Source organism: Cebus imitator, unplaced genomic scaffold (genome assembly GCF_001604975.1).
Source record: "Cebus imitator isolate Cc_AM_T3 unplaced genomic scaffold, Cebus_imitator-1.0 Scaffold169, whole genome shotgun sequence".
NCBI lineage: Eukaryota > Metazoa > Chordata > Mammalia > Primates > Cebidae > Cebus > Cebus imitator.
This window is the reverse complement of record NW_016107484.1, coordinates 4114097-4131236: the sequence shown is the minus strand read 5'-3', so window position 1 is coordinate 4131236 and position 17140 is coordinate 4114097. Positions and strand designations below refer to the sequence as shown.

The 17140-nt window shown below is 49.3% G+C and overlaps 1 pseudogene; it reads right to left on the bottom strand.

The window, feature by feature from the left end:
• Positions 1 to 7652: 7652 nt before the first annotated feature.
• LOC108315119 lies at positions 7653 to 8508 on the bottom strand (annotated as a pseudogene).
• Between the last annotated feature and the right edge of the window lie 8632 nt (positions 8509 to 17140).

Below are 17140 nucleotides of genomic sequence, written 5' to 3'. Positions count from 1 at the left end.
AGCAACATCACATGGCAAAGAGTGTGCATACTGAGAGTTGAAGGATTGGGAAGGACCACACAGTCTACCACAAACATATCCATACCATCCCTTGCACGTCACCACCAAGGCTGCAGCAGCTAGGATTTGGTTTAGCTATCAGTAACAAAAAAAATGGCTTAAACGAGATACAACTTTGTTTATCTCAAATTCTTTAAGTCCAGAGGTGGCCAGTATAAAGCGCGTATAGTGCTGCATGGTGTCAAGGACCCAGATTCCTTCTATTTTGTTGCCTCATTATGACTGGCCTCCACTTCCCAAGTCACTTTATCATCCAAAGTGGCTGCTGAGCTCCAGCCATCACGTTCAAATTCCAGCAATCAGGAAAGCACGTAGAGAAGGACATGGTTTCTCCATTTAAAAACGCTTCCTGGGAGGGTAACACACACACTTTCATTTCCATCCCATTGGTCAGAACTTTGAACACAGTCGCATTAAACAGCAAGGAAGGCTAAGAGATGTCCCTTTTTATTCTGGGTGGCCAGTTAGAATTAGTTTTCTGTTCATTTGTAAAAAGGAGAAGGGAGATTGGGAGAAAACAACAGTCTTTGTCACAAAGACCAGTAGGAAGGACTGTCCCCACCCAAACCCACCTCTCAGCTATTGCATTAACGAAAACACTTCGGTTTGCAAGTAAAAGAAGCCCCCTGAAGGGAGGTTGTGCAAAGACAGGAATTTATTACACGAGTCCAGGCTGCTTCACCAAACCCACGGGCATGGGCACAGCTGGGTCTCAGGAGTGAGCTGGAAGCCAGGACTGGCTTTGCAGGAAGCACAGAAAGTCCCTGCTCTCTGCTTCTCCTCCAAAGCCAGCTCCAGTCTTCCCGCTGGATGCAGATGGGCATTCTCTATGTCTCCATCCACGTGGCAAAGAAAATGGCCAGCAAGAAGCCAGAGTTAGCCACCCCTATGGTCAAGAGACAGCTGAGGCTGCCATCTCTTGGTCCTGGGGAGGCCACCGGAGGGGACATTCATTCCTGGCTGGCCAGTAGCATCCTCCTTGTCTCTGTATCAGAGCCAGTTCCCTTTGGGAGAATCACCCCCCTCAGGACTCCCTGCACACTCCTAGCCAGGGGTGGGCGTGAGCCAGTCCAGACCCATCAGACCCTCCCTTTCAAACACATTCCTCCAGGAATGGGGCCGAAGGAGCAAGCTTGCCTGGACCACCCACTTCTAGCCTGGCTCTCCAGTCTCCTGCTGACTCCGTGAGCTTCCCCATAGCTTGCCACTGTTATCCACAGTTTGGTTTCTGTCACTTGCAACCAAATTATCCTGTCTGGCAAGATTACTCCACCCTCCCTGGGCCAGGTATGCTAGGGACAGGGTCACTGCTCCAACACTTTCTGTGGTGACCACAAAGAGGGGGCAGACAAGTCAACAGATGTCACACAGATATCCCTCTCCATGTCCTTTGATCCTGCTTCTTGGGACTTGGGGTGAAGGGGAAATAGCACAGGCCCCCACATCAGAAACTATCATAGTTCAAATCCCAGCTCTGCCACTCACTGGCTGTGTGATCTCAGGCAGGCAGCTCAGACTCTCTGAGCCTCAGTTTTACCATTTATACAATGGGGTTGGTGATGACCGTTACGCCTTGAGTTGGGCTGAGCCTTAGAATACGTCCACAGGCAATGTGCTTGCACATACTAGGTGCTCAGTAAGCAGCAGCCATTATTAACTTACTGGATTTTACAGTGGGGGGGCAGGGGATACACACACTGGAATTTGCTTTGGGCCTTGCCCTTCCCCCCCAGCCCACCCCCAACTCCCACTGCACTCCATCCTCTGAGGCATGGGTCAGCAAAGTTTTCTGTAAAGGGTCAGATGATAGGAAATAGTTTAGGCTTTGTAAACCATACAACATCTCTGTTGTAGATTCTTCTCTTTTTTCCATTTAAAAATCCAAAAACCATTCTTAGCTGAAGCGCCTTTACAGAAACTGGGGATGGGCTGGACTTGGCCCACGAACTGGAGTCTGCTGGCCCCTGCCTAAGAAATAGCTCTGCTCATCCCAAAACCACATCTCCAAGCAAGTCCATGAGAGCTCCCCAGACATCATGGGGCAGCGTGGAGAACAGAGAACACCGGGGGGTCTGCCACCAGTCACCCCCAGGGGCGTGGGTCTGCCATCAGTCACCCCCAGGCATCTCAGGTGTACCCGTTCCTTCTTCAGGACCAAGCAAGGGGACTCTCACAACACAACTAAAAATAACTGAATGGTGAAGTCCCTACCCTTCAGGGCACTGCCCATGAATGATTTCACCGAATAAAGATATGCTGGATCTATCCCCATTCTGCAAATGAGGAAGATGAGGCCCAGAGAGGTTAAGTAACTGGACTAAGGTCACACAGCTAACAAGTGTCAGAACCATGATTTGAACTCCAATCAGTCTTTCTACTCCCATCCTTGGTTTCTCCTATCTCTGTGATTTATAGGAAAAACTCACCTTCCACCCCTAGATGTGGAGGCTCTGAGCCTGATACTGGCCACGGGCTGACCCTGAGGTCAGGACTGCTTGGCTACTGCCATCAATGAGTGCCCACCAGCCCCTGGGATCCACTTGGACTGGGCCAGGAGCCCTCTCTCCCTATTGAAGCAAGGCATAATTTCCAGAGCTCTTCAGGAGAGCTCATGCAGCTAAAAGGAGAGGCTGTAAACACTAAATATAACTGCTTGAAGCGGCGCTGACAGTTCCTTGCAGAACGGAGGCCCTGATTATATAACGAAGCTGCCTGGGGAAGGGAGACTTGTGCCTGCTCAGGTTTTTCCAAAAAGAAAAAAGAAAAATCAGATAAAGAAAGTTAAAACTGTGCTCCTTAAACTTCATTCATTCATTCCCTGGATAGAAACGTATTAAGCCCTGCCTGTGAGCCAGGCACTACCGCAGGCACTGGGGACGTGACAGCAAATCTCACAGACAAAATTCCCTGCACCTGTGAAGCTGCCAGCCTAGTGCAGGGAGACAGACCATAACCAAATGAATAAGTACACTACAGAGCAGGGCGGGGGAAAACAACTGCAAAGTCAAACAGGCAAAGAAAGTATTTTTAGAGTGGAAGGGGACAGTTTTAAGCAGGGGAGGGAATCTGAAAAGATGACATTTGAGCAAATACAGAGAGTGAGAGGAGCCACACAGGCTATAGGGACAGGCTATAGAGGTCTATAGGGACAGGCTTTCGGGCAGGGGACAGAACGTGCACAAGCCCTAAGGTGGGACCACACACCCAGTACAGAGGCGCAAGCGGAGACCCACAGCCAGAAGAAGAGCGCTCCCAGCAACCATGAAACCAGAGCTGCAGCCACCAACAAGCAGGTGTGGTTGGGCCACTGGGACGTGGAAATGGCTCTCATGGGGAAGAAGAATGAGCGTTGACTCATTCTGACTTCCTTTGGTAGGCGGAGTTCTAGGATGGCCCCTAAGATTCCTGCCCAGGAGGCCGTGAACACGATGGATTTTACGTCTGTAATTAGGTTGTCACAGGGTACAGTTGACCCTGAGAAAGGGAGATTAGCCTGGGTGACCCCTTAAAAGAGACTGGGCTCTTTCTGCAATCAGGGATTGGAGGTGTGAGAGATTCGATGTGAGGGAGATTCTCTGCTGCTGGCTTTGAAGATGGAATAGGCCAATGAGAAGACATGTGGGGGCCTCCAGGAGCTTCCTTGCGGACAGCCAGCAAGGAAATGGGGACCCCAATGTGACCACCACAGAAACGCAACGCCCATACAACACCAACCTTGAGCACGAGATTGGCAGAGGGTCCCAGGCTCCAGATGAGGACACGGCCCAGCGATCCCTTCATTACAGCCTGGTGAGACCCTGAGCAGAGAACCCTGCCCACGCCGTGCCTGGATGCCCCATCTACAGAACTGGGAACGAGTAAGTGGGGTTTGTTTTCAGCTGCTGAGTTTGGAGTAACTTGCTACATAGCGACAGAAAACAAATACATATTCATTAAATATCTTTGAGCACGCTCTACATGCCAGACCCTGTTAGGTGCTAGAGACATAGCCATGGGCAAGACAGACAAGACTCCTGTCCACACGGAGCTTACATTCAAACTGGGAAAATGGACAATGGGCAAGAAACCCACAATGGACACAACAATTCACAAGACACCGCGAGAGGGAGGTAACGGCAGGACAATGGGCTAACGGGCTAAGTTTCCTTTTCTTTTTAGGGTCTTGTTCTGTCACCCAGGCTGAAGTGCAGTGGCCTGATCACAGCTCCCTGCAGCCTTGAACTCCAGGTTCAGGTGATCCTCCCACCGCAAACTCCCAAGCAGCTGGACTACAGGTGCACATCACCACTCCCCACTAATTTTTTTTTTTTTTTTTTTTTGTAGAGACGGGGTTTTGCCATCCTGCCCGGGCTGGTCTGGAACTTCTGGGCTCAAGTGATCTGCCTGCCTCAGCCTCCCAAAGTGCTGGGATTACAGGTATGAGCCACCACACCAGGCCAATGGGTTAAGTTGCAGTGGCCCATGCCCACAAACCGGCCCCCAGCAGAAAGAATCTTAGCCTCTCCAAAGCCCTGTGCGATTTGGCCCACCCATCTCCAACCTCCTCTCCTGTTGTTCTGTCCTCTCTCCCTGTGCTGGAGCCTCCTGGACATCCTTCTCTTCCCCAAACATACCATATTGTTCCCACGTCAGGGCCTTCGCACCTGCTGTTCCCTCTGCCTAGAACACCCTTCCCCCAGATCGCCACATGGCTAGCTTCCTCTCATCTTTAAGGCTTCTCCCGAAGTTCCGTTCCTCTGAGAACTTTGCTGACCACCCCATCTAAAGAAGCCCTCCCACCCATGAATCTATTGACCTACCATGTTTTATTGTCTTTATGGCATGTGTCATTCTCGTAAGTCATTTATTAATTCGCTTGTCGATGGCTTATTTCCTCCCCTGGAATACAAGCTCCACTTCTGCAGAAACGGTCCTTTCATCACTGTTTCCCTGAGACTAGAACAGTTCCTGGCCCGGCACAGGCACTCAGGAAATATCCATTGACTGAATGACTGGAAAATTCCTTTGATCAGCCAGTGCTTGTTTTCATTTCTTCCACAGGGAATTTAAAAAGCACTGAAAAAGGAATAATTCATAGGAAAACGAAAATCCTAAGCAATAGTGAGACAGCCATTTGCATAATGACAAGCGTCTGATTCGTAATAGAATCCCACCTCCGAAGTGAAATGTCCGCTATTCAGATGCAGTTGGGCGCCATGAAAGGGCTCAGATATACAGGAGCGGCGGCTACAGGGTGGGGGTCCAAATCCTCCAGCGGCTGCTGCTCCCCATCGTAACAGTCTCAGCTGCTGTGATCTAGAACTTGCTAGCTATTCCCAACACCGTCAGCTGTCTAACCCAACACCCGTTCCCAACTTCTTTCTTTGTCCCTTGCCTCCTCGCTCTAGAAGGGGTGGGAAAGCTATAAATACCCCTTTCCCTAGACTCTCTTGCAGGCCTACTTCTGTCCAGCGAGATGAAATAAAAGGGTCTGGAGATCATCTGGGAATACCTTCACCTACCTAAAAAATAGAACCGAGGTGCCTGACCAGGCCTTACCCCTTTTTCCTGCTTAAATGTAGCCTTGATGGCTGGAGTCACAGCAACCATTTTGTGACCATGAAGAGAAGGTCAAGAGAATCACAGAGATTTTTGGTCCTTATGTCACTAAGCAGCTTTATCATTGTCCATAAATAACCACCTCTAAAATTCTTGGTATATGAGAAAAATAAATCCCAACGAGGCCACAATGGTGGGGTTTCCTGGTTGCTTGCAAGCAAAAACATTTCTTGCTAATATGCTGACTATATGGGTACAAACAGCTTCACTTAAGTGAATGAAACTGTCTTTTGTCCAAAGCAATTGCATACCCACTATCTAACCTCATCGTGGCAACGTCCCCTGAGAGTTTGCATGGGCAGACTTTAGATCCTCCACGTTAGGCAAAAAAAATCCACGATTCAGAGAGGTTAAGTGACTTGCCCCAGCATCACACTGCCAAACAATGAACCTTGAAACTCAGAACCAAAACCTGAGCCAGACACAGGCACTCATGCCTGTTATCCTGTCACTTCGGGAAGCCAAGGTGGGAGGATAACTTGAGCACAGGAGTTCAAGACCAGTCTGGACAATATAGTGAGACCCCATCGTTACAAAAATATATATATAAATTAGCTTGGCATGGTAGTGCACGCCTGTGGTCCCAGCTACTTATGAGGCTAAGACAGAAGGATCCCTTGAGCCCAAGAGGTGAAGGCTGCAGTGAGCTATAATCATGCCACCGCACCCCAGCATGGATGACAGAGCAAGACTTCGTCTCAATAAATAAATAAATACTAAAACCTGGACTTCCAAATTTCCAGTCCAGCTTATGGAGAGACAAGAACCCATAACATGAAACAAGATCCCTGGGGCAGCTCTAATAAACCTAAAAACTTTCCTTGTAAATTTCTGCTTTAGGCTAAGAGAAAACTGTCCTAACCCACTTAGAAACCCAGGACCCGAATGTTCCAGTCTCAAAGTAGTATTGTGGCCAGTGCAACACTGTCCATCAACCAAAAGGGAACGCCAGCATAACTTACGGTCCTTATTTGCATTTCTTGAATACAATAAAGACAATACATGGTTCACAGAAATATTTCTTAAAATTCTCCTCTCCTCCCTGATCCATGTCCTTCACACTCCATACCTCCTCTCATTTCTCCAAATTCTCCCCAAATCTCTCCTCCCAGCCTCGTGTCCTTCTTCCTGTTCCACTTGCCGATTTATTGTCACTCAGCTCCAAAGCCACCCTTCTTTGCCGCGTTCGGCGATCCTGGAGCTGGCCACCCTTCTTTGCCGTGCTCGGCGATCCTGGAGCTGGCCACCCTTCTTTGCCGTGTTCGGCGATCCTGGAGCTCGGCCCTGGAAACCTTTCCCCTTTACCAGCTGGCAGAACGCTCGGCTTTGTCCGTAGAAGGCATGGGTTACCTGTGCAGCTATACGGCAGGAGAGCCCGTCCCCTCTGGGTTCTAGTCCTCCTCTCCTACCGCAAGTAGCTCTTCTACTAGCAGCTCTCAGCCAGCCTCAGTGACCCTCTCAGGCCATGCTCTCCTCATTTGGTGGCCATTTCCACAGTAGCCTTGAGGGACCCTCAGCTACACGCTCCCTACACAGTGGCTACTTCCGCTTGAGCTTCGCCCACCCCCTCAGGCCATGCCCACCACACCCAGCAAGCAGCTTCAACCAACCAGCTTTCACTCTGCCCTTGAACCATGTTGCCCTTGAACCATGAACCATGTTGACTCTCCCCACCATGCTGGGCATTTCTTAGAGAACAGCTGTGGCCACCCACGTGCTCTGGCAACGGCAGACGCTACATATGGACCAGCTGCAGGCTTCACTGGTCAACAGTGTCCTCGTCCAGCAAGCCGCCTATTCTTGTAGTAGCTGCATTGTCTTGGAAGAACACTGATCCTTAGTCTCAGGGACTAGAATAGTTCCAGGTCCATAGTTCTTCACTCTCCCTTTCTCCTCAGGCTAGAGGTAGTAGTAACCTTTTTTTTTTTAAGAAACTGATGTTTATTTTCCATCAACCTTATGTCCGTGTTGCTTAGGAGCCCGTGCAAGAACAGCTAAGACCATTCAGTGGTTGCTGCTGCCCCTTCAGTGGCCTGAGCAGTGGGAGCTGCAGACCAGTCTTCTGTGGCAGCCTGAGCGCTCTAGTCTTCAGCAGGGACCTGCTAAACAGGCACAGAGGCCACCTGCACGCCGTCAGACCAGCCTGCAACCTCAGGCGGAGGAGCAGAGAACACAGGAGCCGGGGCAGTCCACTCGCCCTGAAACTCCTTCACCACAGCCTCGTCAGCAGCAGCCTGCTCTTCTTTTTCATCTCTTCAGGATCTCTGCAGGGATGAGGCATGACCTCCCACGGGTGTTCATGGGAAATGGTGCCACGCACGTGCAGAACTTACCAAGCCAGCGTCCACCACCCCAAACCCACTGAGTGAGCTCACTGGTTGCATGGGATGGCACTGTCCACAGAGCGCAGAGGAGAAGCTGTGTGACACGGAGCAATGGTAGGTAGGTTAACATACGATGCCTCTGTGAGAGGCTGGTGCTCAGCCCTGGGGTCAGTCACCACGAGCAGCCGTGGCTCCCGGAAGGCTGCCTGGATCCGGTTAGGGAAGGTTCCAGGAGTGAAGCAGCAGCAACTGGAGTGGCTCCAGTGGAGCAGCAAACTTCAGCACGGCCCTCTGGCCAGTATTCCTGGAGGATATGACACTGACATCAGCGGGGTTTTCAATGGCAACAATGGCATGAGCTGCCAGCAGAAGCTTCTCCCAGGTCCTCTCCAGATTTATGATGTAGATGCCATCACTTTTCCTTTTACAAATATACTGTTCCATCTGGAAGTCAAGGTCGGTGCCAAGTGGGTTCCTGTTGGAAGGAACTTAAGGACATTTGCAGGAAATCAAGGGCTCCAGACATTGTGAAAGTTTTCCTTTAAGTTACGAAGCGAATCCAGAACAACACTGTATGGACCCTTCTGTGGGTAGTGCAGAAAGGCAGTAGTAACCTTTTTATACCTGATACTTCTAGACCCCTTAGAGTCTTCTTTGACCCCATTACTATGTTAAGCATGTCTTACTAATCACTCTTTTTTGCTGTCTTTTTTTTGAGACAGTCTCTGTCGTGCAGACTGGAGTGCAATGGTGCAATCTTAGCTCGCTGCAACCTCCGCCTCCCAGGTTCAAGGGATTCTCCTGTCTCAGCCTCCCCAGTAGCTGGGACTGCAGATGGGTGCCACTACACCCAACTAGTTTTTGTATCTTTAGTAGAGATGAAGTTTTGCCTTGCTGGCCAGGCTGGTCTCAAGCTCCTGCCCTCAGGTGATTCACCTGCCTTGGCCTCCCAAAGTCCTGAGATTACAGGTGTGACTGCGCCCAGCCCTGTGGTCTTTTTTTCTTAGACAGGGTCTTGCTCTGTCACCCAGGCTGGGGTGCTGGAGTGCAGTGGTGCTATCAGAGCTCACTGCAGCCTCAGTCTCCTATGCTCAAGCGATCTTCCCACCTCAGACTCTCAAGTATCTGGGACAACAGGCACGTACCACCATGCCCAACTATTTTTTTATTTTTTGTAGAGACCCAGGCTGGTCTCAAACTCCTGACTTCAAGTGATCCTCCCGCCTTGGCCTCCCAAAGTGCTGGAATTATATGTGTGAGCCACCGTGCCCAGCAATAATTCTATACATTAGACTTTCCCAGTTCAAGGTACTGATGTGGTATCAGTCAGGGTCTCCTGATAGGCCCCTGACTTACATAGAACTAGTTAAGAAAGTTGTCGTTCTAGATACAGACAGACCTCAACAAGTGAGATTTGGAGGCTCGGTCATGCCTTTGGAGTTGGGTGCCATACAGGGATTTTGACCATGTGAAATGGGAGATCAGTGACCCATGGCACACAGTGCCATCACAGTGAATCAGTCACACTATCACCTGTGGTTGGTTCTGACAACGTGCTGACCAAAGCACATGCCTCGGGAAGGTAGGTGGCTGAGACACTTGACATGACGGCCATGACGACGGCCTCAAGGGCTGTAGTGTGCGATGGACGCTCCTGCAGGCACTGGAGCACTTACAGGAAAATAAAATGGAATCTCAGGTCCCTTGACTCATATCAAAGCACAGTCCTAGAGCCAAAGAGCTTCCATGATGCCCTTAATGAAAATTCTTATTTATTATAGCCTGTCTTATTTACATTAGCCAGGGCTAATGCTACTGAAAATCAAAAACACAATTGAATTGTGTGGGTTATAGAATTACACCAGAAGTACAGAATTACTCACAGCCTCACCACTTTTCTCATATGAAAGGCAGGACATTAAAAAGGATGCTGAAGCTTAGAATGGGGATATCTGGTGGGACTCAGATGAAACTGAGAATCTTGAATCTGCAAGTCACTCTGAGCCTCTTTTGCCTAAGGAAGGAGATTGCTGTCTTGTATCCAAGGGGACTAGTTGTCCTTTTCTTGAAAACTGTACGACAATGTCACATGAGGAGACAGCTGTTCTCCTTCAGACCCACCACAACTACTACCTGTTGGCACCAGACTCATAACTAGGATCTTCGTGGGGTTTTTTTGTTGTTTTTTTTTTTTTGAGACAGAGTCTCACTCTGTCACCCAGGCTGGAGTGCTGATCTCAGCCCACTGCAACCTCCAGGTTAGAACAATTCTTCTGCGTCATCCTCCCAAGTAGCTGGGACTACAGGTGTGTGCCACCACACCTGGCTAATTTTTGTATTTTTAGAAAAGAAAGGGTTTCACCATCTTGGCCAGGCTGGTCTCGAACTCCTGACCTCGTGATCTGCCCGTTTTGACCTCCCAAAGTGCTGAGATTACAAGTGTGAGCCATCGTGCCTGGCCAGATCTTAGATTTTTAGTATGCACTATGGCCTAGAATGAATAGCTTTTACACCAAGAGGACTGCAAGATTTTGCCAATGTATATTGGCAGAAACATAAGGAGCGTATGAGGGTGTCAGACCATGGCAGGCAGAAGAACGTGACTCTACAGTAGACTAAACTCACTGACCTCGGTGCACTAAGATTTTTGGATATCATGTGTTAGTTTGCTTAACTGGAGGTGGTTCTCAAAGCGTATTTGGCTGGTGGCTGGAACTAGGACTCCATGGTGGCCTAAGTTCAGTGAGCGGAGATGCCAGAGCTGCCCTGGCATGCTATGGATGCGGGAATCCAAAGGTGTAGGGGGACTGGAATGTTGAAAAGATTTACCATGGCAAGCTACACACCTGCCCACCAGCTACATCCCCCAGGAGACCCCTGAAAATACTTTCTTTACTAAGGTGTTGAGAAATACATTCATAGGGGGAGCACCTGCATCCTTAGACGGTCTGTGGCTTTCTCCTTTGCAGACCAGGTATGATGAGTTGGGGGTGTCGCCACCATTGACATGAGCGTCCAACAGCAGAAGCCAAGAGGCAGTGCCCACCCTCCAGACGCAGCACGAGCATACCCGCCATAAAGGACTGCAGGACAGAATAACTGTCCCAAGGTCCCTGGGACTGAGATAGACGAGAAGCCTGCTAGAGTATTGCTTGTGAAGTCATTCCACAACAAAGAGAGTGAAGCAATGGGGTCAGGCCCATAGAATTAACTTCGAGGAGAAGGAAAAGAATCAGAGGCACAAACGGCAGCAGAGGCAAGAAACCAGCAGCCCCGAGAAAGCAGCAAGGAGACCGCAGGTGCGTCAACAGCTTGACCTCTGTTCCCATGAGGTCAAGCTGCGTGTCCTGCACTGGGGCCCTGTGGGAGACCCCGATATCCTCGTGAGCCTGGGTAGTATCGTGTGGGCTTTGTATTCCTTCCCTCTGTCTAGCAGATAATAGATCTGTGATTATTGGCTCAGGGCAGGGATGTGGCTTTCATGAAAGCAAATACAAAAGCCTTTTGGTTTCATCGTGTTTTTTTTCAAAGACCCTTGCTCTTAGGTTCTGGAGTCACCAAGTGAAATGTCCATGGGAATCAGGCTAAGTGCCGTATGTGAGTGAAACAAGGCGGGTGCAGGGCAATAGGGAGTGGGTTAGACGCAGTGAACCGGAGAGTGCACGCCCTGCTTCAAAACGATCCGATTTAAAAATTTTTTTTTAAATGCTAGCGAACAGGTATAGGGCTCCAGATTGACTGGGATTTTTTAGAAACCACAGAGGAATCAGAGCTCAAAATAGAAATAAATCTGAGTGGTAGAAAAAGGAACAGGAATTGCTGTGGTAGACACCTGTTTTGTGTGTCCCCCTCTGTACATTCGGAGAATCCCCCACTGTCTGAGTCTCCATGAGAAACAGCAGCTGCCTCACAATAAATGCCAAATAATTTTAAATTATTAAATAATAATAGTAGGCCGGGCGCGGTGGCTCAGGCCTGTAATCCCAGCACTTTGGGAGGCCGAGGCAGGTGGATCACGAGGTCAAGAGATTGAGACCATCCTGGCCAACATGATGAAAGCCCTTCTCTACTAAAAATACAAAAATTAGCTGGGCATGGTGGCAGGCACCAGTAATCCCAGCTACTCAGGAGGCCGACGCAGAAGAATCACTTGAACTTGGGAGGCAGAGGTTACAGTGAGCTGAGATCACACCACTGCACTCCAGCCTGGAAACAGAGTGAGATTCCATCTCAATAATAATAATAATAACAATGGTCATAGCTAAAACTTGAAATGCTTACTCAGTCACCTCTTCTACATGCTTCACATATATTGTCGTTTAGTTCACACAACCCCCTCCCCCCACGGAGGTAGCCATGACTGCACTATCCCCATTCTGTAGATGAGCAAGCCGAGGCAAGCATGGTGTCCAAGCTCACACAAGTACGCAGAGCCGGGATTCAAACCCAGTCTGGCCCCAGTGTCCACACACTTAATACCTTGTCACCCTTTCAATGAGGGTGTTCACTTGTGACAGGCTTGGCCAACCAGACTTGGAATTTGGAGCAACTGATCTGAAGAAGCAGAGGCAGGGAGAAGCTATTCTGGTGGCAGCAACAATGTCCAGTACCCACGGGCAGCAGGGCGGCAAGGATCGGCTCCAGTGTTCTCTGGCTCTGACGCCCTCTGCCCGGCAGCAGTGGCAGTGACGGCCTCGTCAGGCTAATTCCACTGCATACTTGCCTTCATCTGCACGTCCCCTTTGGAGTCTATTTTTGCAGTTTCTCAACAACTCTGTGAGCTCTCCAGGTGTTGTTTCAATAAATTCCTTTTCCACTTGAGTCAGCTAGAGTCCGTCTCTGTTATTCACACCCAGGTATCCCAACTGATGGGTCCCATTTGACGCACACCTGAGTCTGTGAACTTGGATCTGTGGCTATCGCACTTACAATAAGCTCCCTTGTGACTCGAGCTCCTGTGGAAGGGATTCTGCTCTTTGCAACTCACCAGCCCTGGATTCGAATAACCCTGACTTTTCAAAGTCTGAAGCCACACCAGAGGGGAACGAGGCTGCAGATCCACCCGGCTCTAGTACAGTCACATCTGTTCAGGTGACAGCGGCCAGGACTGCCGCAGACAGCACCATTATAAACAGGTACGGGGCTGACCCAGATGAGGGGTTTTTTTCATCGCATTTCATCATTATTAAGAATTAGCTCTGTGTCATTAGCACACCAAGCTATCAACTCAAATCCGTCCTACCATCTGGAAGAGGCTCACACGAACAGCATGGGGCGCAGATGGATGCTGTTAGGAGAGCTGTGAGCAGAGATCAGAGGAGAGGGAGGGAGGGAGAGACAGAGACAGACAAAGCAGAGACAGAAAGAGAGAGAGAGGCAGAGAGAAATAGAAATAGAGAGAGAGAGGGAGAAATAGAGAAACAGGGAAAGAAAGGGAGAGACAGAAAGAGGGGAAGAGAGAAAAAGACAAAGAGATGGTGAGAAATAGAGACAGCGATAGAAAAACAGAGAGAGACACATAGGAAAAGGAAATAAAAGAGGCGAGAGTGAGAGGTACACAGTGAGACAGAGAAGAGTGAGAAGGAAACACAGAGGCAGAGAGACAGAGGGAGAGGGAGAGAAAAAGACAGAGATGGAGAGTGAGCTAGAGAGAGGCGTAAGGAGAGCAGCTGAGAAGCAGGGACTGGAGGAGAGACAGGCAGTGTCTGGGACACCCCATGACAAGGAGAGATGGGATATGTCAGGACACCTGGGACGAAGTTCTCAGGTAAAGCCACAGCTGTGCCTCCTTCCCTCCCTCACAAGCACCATGCCCAGCCTTACAAAGGAAGGTGGGGCCCTCCTGCTAAGGGGTCAAAGGTGAACTAGAAAGAGGAATAACCCAAATGTCCATTAATAAGGCAGGGGCACAAATTACACAAGATTCATACAATGAAGTACTATTCAGAAACTGAGTTTTAAAACATTGTTTTAAAAAAAACAAAAACAAAAAAGTTAGAATTTAAAGGAAGTCTCCCTTGGGAGATGCGTTAGTCTCTTTAGGATGCCACATGCCGCTGTGGGTCATTTATGAGAGTCAGAAATGTACTGCTCAGAGTTCTGGGGGCCGGGCAGCCCCGGTCACCATGCAGCAGACGCCGTGTGGCCCCCTCTGCACCACAGTGGCCCCTTCTCGCAGCACCTGCACTTGGTGGAAGGGCGAACAAGCTCCCTCGGGCCTCCTTGATGAGGCACTAATCCCAGTCACAACACTGGAGCCCTCATGACCTCATCACCTCCCAAAGGCCCCACCGCTTACTACCCTCGAGGTAGGGATTAGGCTTCCACATATGAATCTTCAGACCATAGCAGGAGCCAACAGTCCTAATTATTCACACTTGTTTCAACAGCTTCCCCTGCTCTGTCCTCAGCTTGCCATTTCTGGCAGGTGACCTAAGACAACAGAAGGGTGTCACTAAATCACATTTGGGGCCCTCACCAAGGCTTCCAGACAAACATCTGTGAAGCACACCCTTCCATCTCCCTCACTTAAAGCTGGCCTTGAAGGGGGGCATTTGGAGTAGGGCAGAAGGTTCTAGTGCAAGGAGGTGGACTCCTTTCCCTCTCACCTCCCCCCATCCCCATCCCTACCCACCCCGAACACACACACACACACACACACACACGGCCATGGCTAGGACAGTTAGCAAGTCCCTCCCTGAGCCTGGTCAGGCCCAGAGGAGGAGGAGCACTGTGAGAGTCCCCTCTCAGAGCCGTACCTCCGCAGGCTGTTCCCAGGCTGCTCATAAAGGCCCCGTGAAGAACCAGGGCAGGAATCCGTTTGCCATGTGTCCCCATTTTATAGACGTGGACACTGAGTGCCAAAACAGGTGATATGACAAGCTGGCCAAGGGCCAGGCCTTCTGCACTGGCAGCCTGCAAGGTGGAGGGATTTCCGCCTACACAGCAACCATTCCCTCCCCTGCTGAGAGGAGGAGGCAGCTCTCCTCTGGTCAACTACAAAGGGCTGTCGTTGGAAAGGGACGCTCCCAACCATGAGTGGTCACATGACCCAAGCCTAGCCAATCAGATTCACAAGGAGGGTTTGGGATGAGCCGGGTACCCTAATTTCCACCAATGAGAGTCAGGCCTGGGAGTTTTGCTGGATCCCTTGGCACCAAGAAGGCTGGCTTCTTGGAAAATGCCCCTGGGGTGTTCTTGGGTTGCTGAGAAGCAGGCCCTGAGAGGAGGCTAGGAGGACAAGGGATATTGGGAGTGATTCCTGTGAAAGACAAAAGGACGAGGAAGCGAGGCCAGGCATGGTGGCGCACGCCTGTAATCCCAGCACTTTGGGAGGCCAAGGCAGGCAGATCACAAGGTCAGGAGATCGAGACCAGCCTGGCTAACACAGTGAAACCCCGTCTCTACTAAAAATACAAAAAATTAGCCGAGCGTGGTGGCACGTGCCTGTAGTCCCAGCTACTTGGGAGGCTGAGGCAGGAGAATCGCTTGAACCCGGGAGGCAGAGGTTGCAGTGAGCTAAGATCGCACCACTGCACTCCAGCCTGGGCAACAGAGCGAGACTCCATCTAAAAAAAAAAAAGGTGGAGGAAGCAGAACTGGAAAGAAAAGCCTTCAGCCCCTGACATGAATCTGACAGCGGCCATCACAGCAAGGTCTGATAAATTTATATTTAAACTTATATATATATATTAATGAAATAATATTATTAGCTAGAATACTCATCATCTGAAATACTTTGAGTACCATACTTAGATGTTTTTGTTTTTCCAAACTTGACCTTTGTACACCAAAGGAGGCTTCTTTCCACACCACATAGCATGGACAGAGCCAGTGAGCAGAACTGAGCCCAGCCACTGCCTTTGGTTTGGTTTCCTCTGAAGGAAAAATATGCCAGCAAAGACAATGTTCTATAACCCATCTGAGCGTCTCATTACAATTACATAATGATAATTGCCAGCTTTACGTTCCATTTGGCAACTTGTTAAAGTAATTGAACAAAATATAACTAATGAACAATTATAATGAAGTTCATAATTAGGTCCTTGAAACACTTGATATAAAAAATATTTCAGATTCTTTAAAAAAAAAAAAAAAACTGTACTCAAGTGAGAGCAGGTGAGGCAGGCCCAGGAACTAGAGAAAACTGGCAAAGGTTCCTCTGGTTTGAAAAGAACAAAGCCCCCAATCATCATCCAGGTAACAGCACTGGCCTCCCAGAGCTGATACACTAATTTGAAGGAGGTAGTGGATGTGAGTGGCTAACTCTAGGCTTGGCATGTGGTAGGTGAACAAGAAATACTTGTTCCTTCCCTCTTGTTGGGCAGGAAGTTGACTGAGGGTGGGCAATGCCATCCATTACTGTCTATATTCTGTGGGGTCTTGTCTGGGAGCCTGTCATCCAGAGGTTCTTAGAAAGTGTCACTAGAACGAGAATATCGAATCTGCTACTTCCTGAAGACCTCCTTCCCTGCCACTCAAGATGTACAATAATGGAGGAACCACAGGTCACACACTCAGATCAGCAAGAGTGGAGAGGACTCTAGGTGGCAACCCAACAGCCATCCCCATGATCAACGTGAAAAATTCAACACCTAAATAGTAACTTCACAGTGGAGAAGTCTGGCAGCCCCACCTTACCCAAGCACCCAAAGTTAACAGGCCCAATAATGGGACCAATGAGCACTGGCCTCTGACACGACCTACCAAGAAGGCGTCAGCACCACCTCCACACAGTCCCGCCGAAAGTTCATAGCTGAATCCAAACATCAGGAGCCATCAGACAACCCAATGTGAGGAACACGCTGCAAAGTCACTGGCCTGTCCTCTCTAAAACATCAAAGTCATGGGAGGCAAAGAAAGTCCCAGGAAGTTCTTCTGACTCACGAAGAATAAGGAGATGTTTCAATAGAGTGCAATGTGTGATCTAGGCTTTTATTCTGCCATAAAGGACATTATTAAGACAACAGGCAGGATCTGAAAAAGGTCAGTAGATTAGATGATAGTGGCTTCCATGTTAATTTCCTGATCATTGTGCTATGGCTATGTAAAAGAAAATCCTTGTTTTTAAGAATTCACAATGGAGTATTTAGGGACAAACGGACACTGTGTCTGCAGCTGACTCACACCATTCAGAAAAAAATACACATACATGTGTA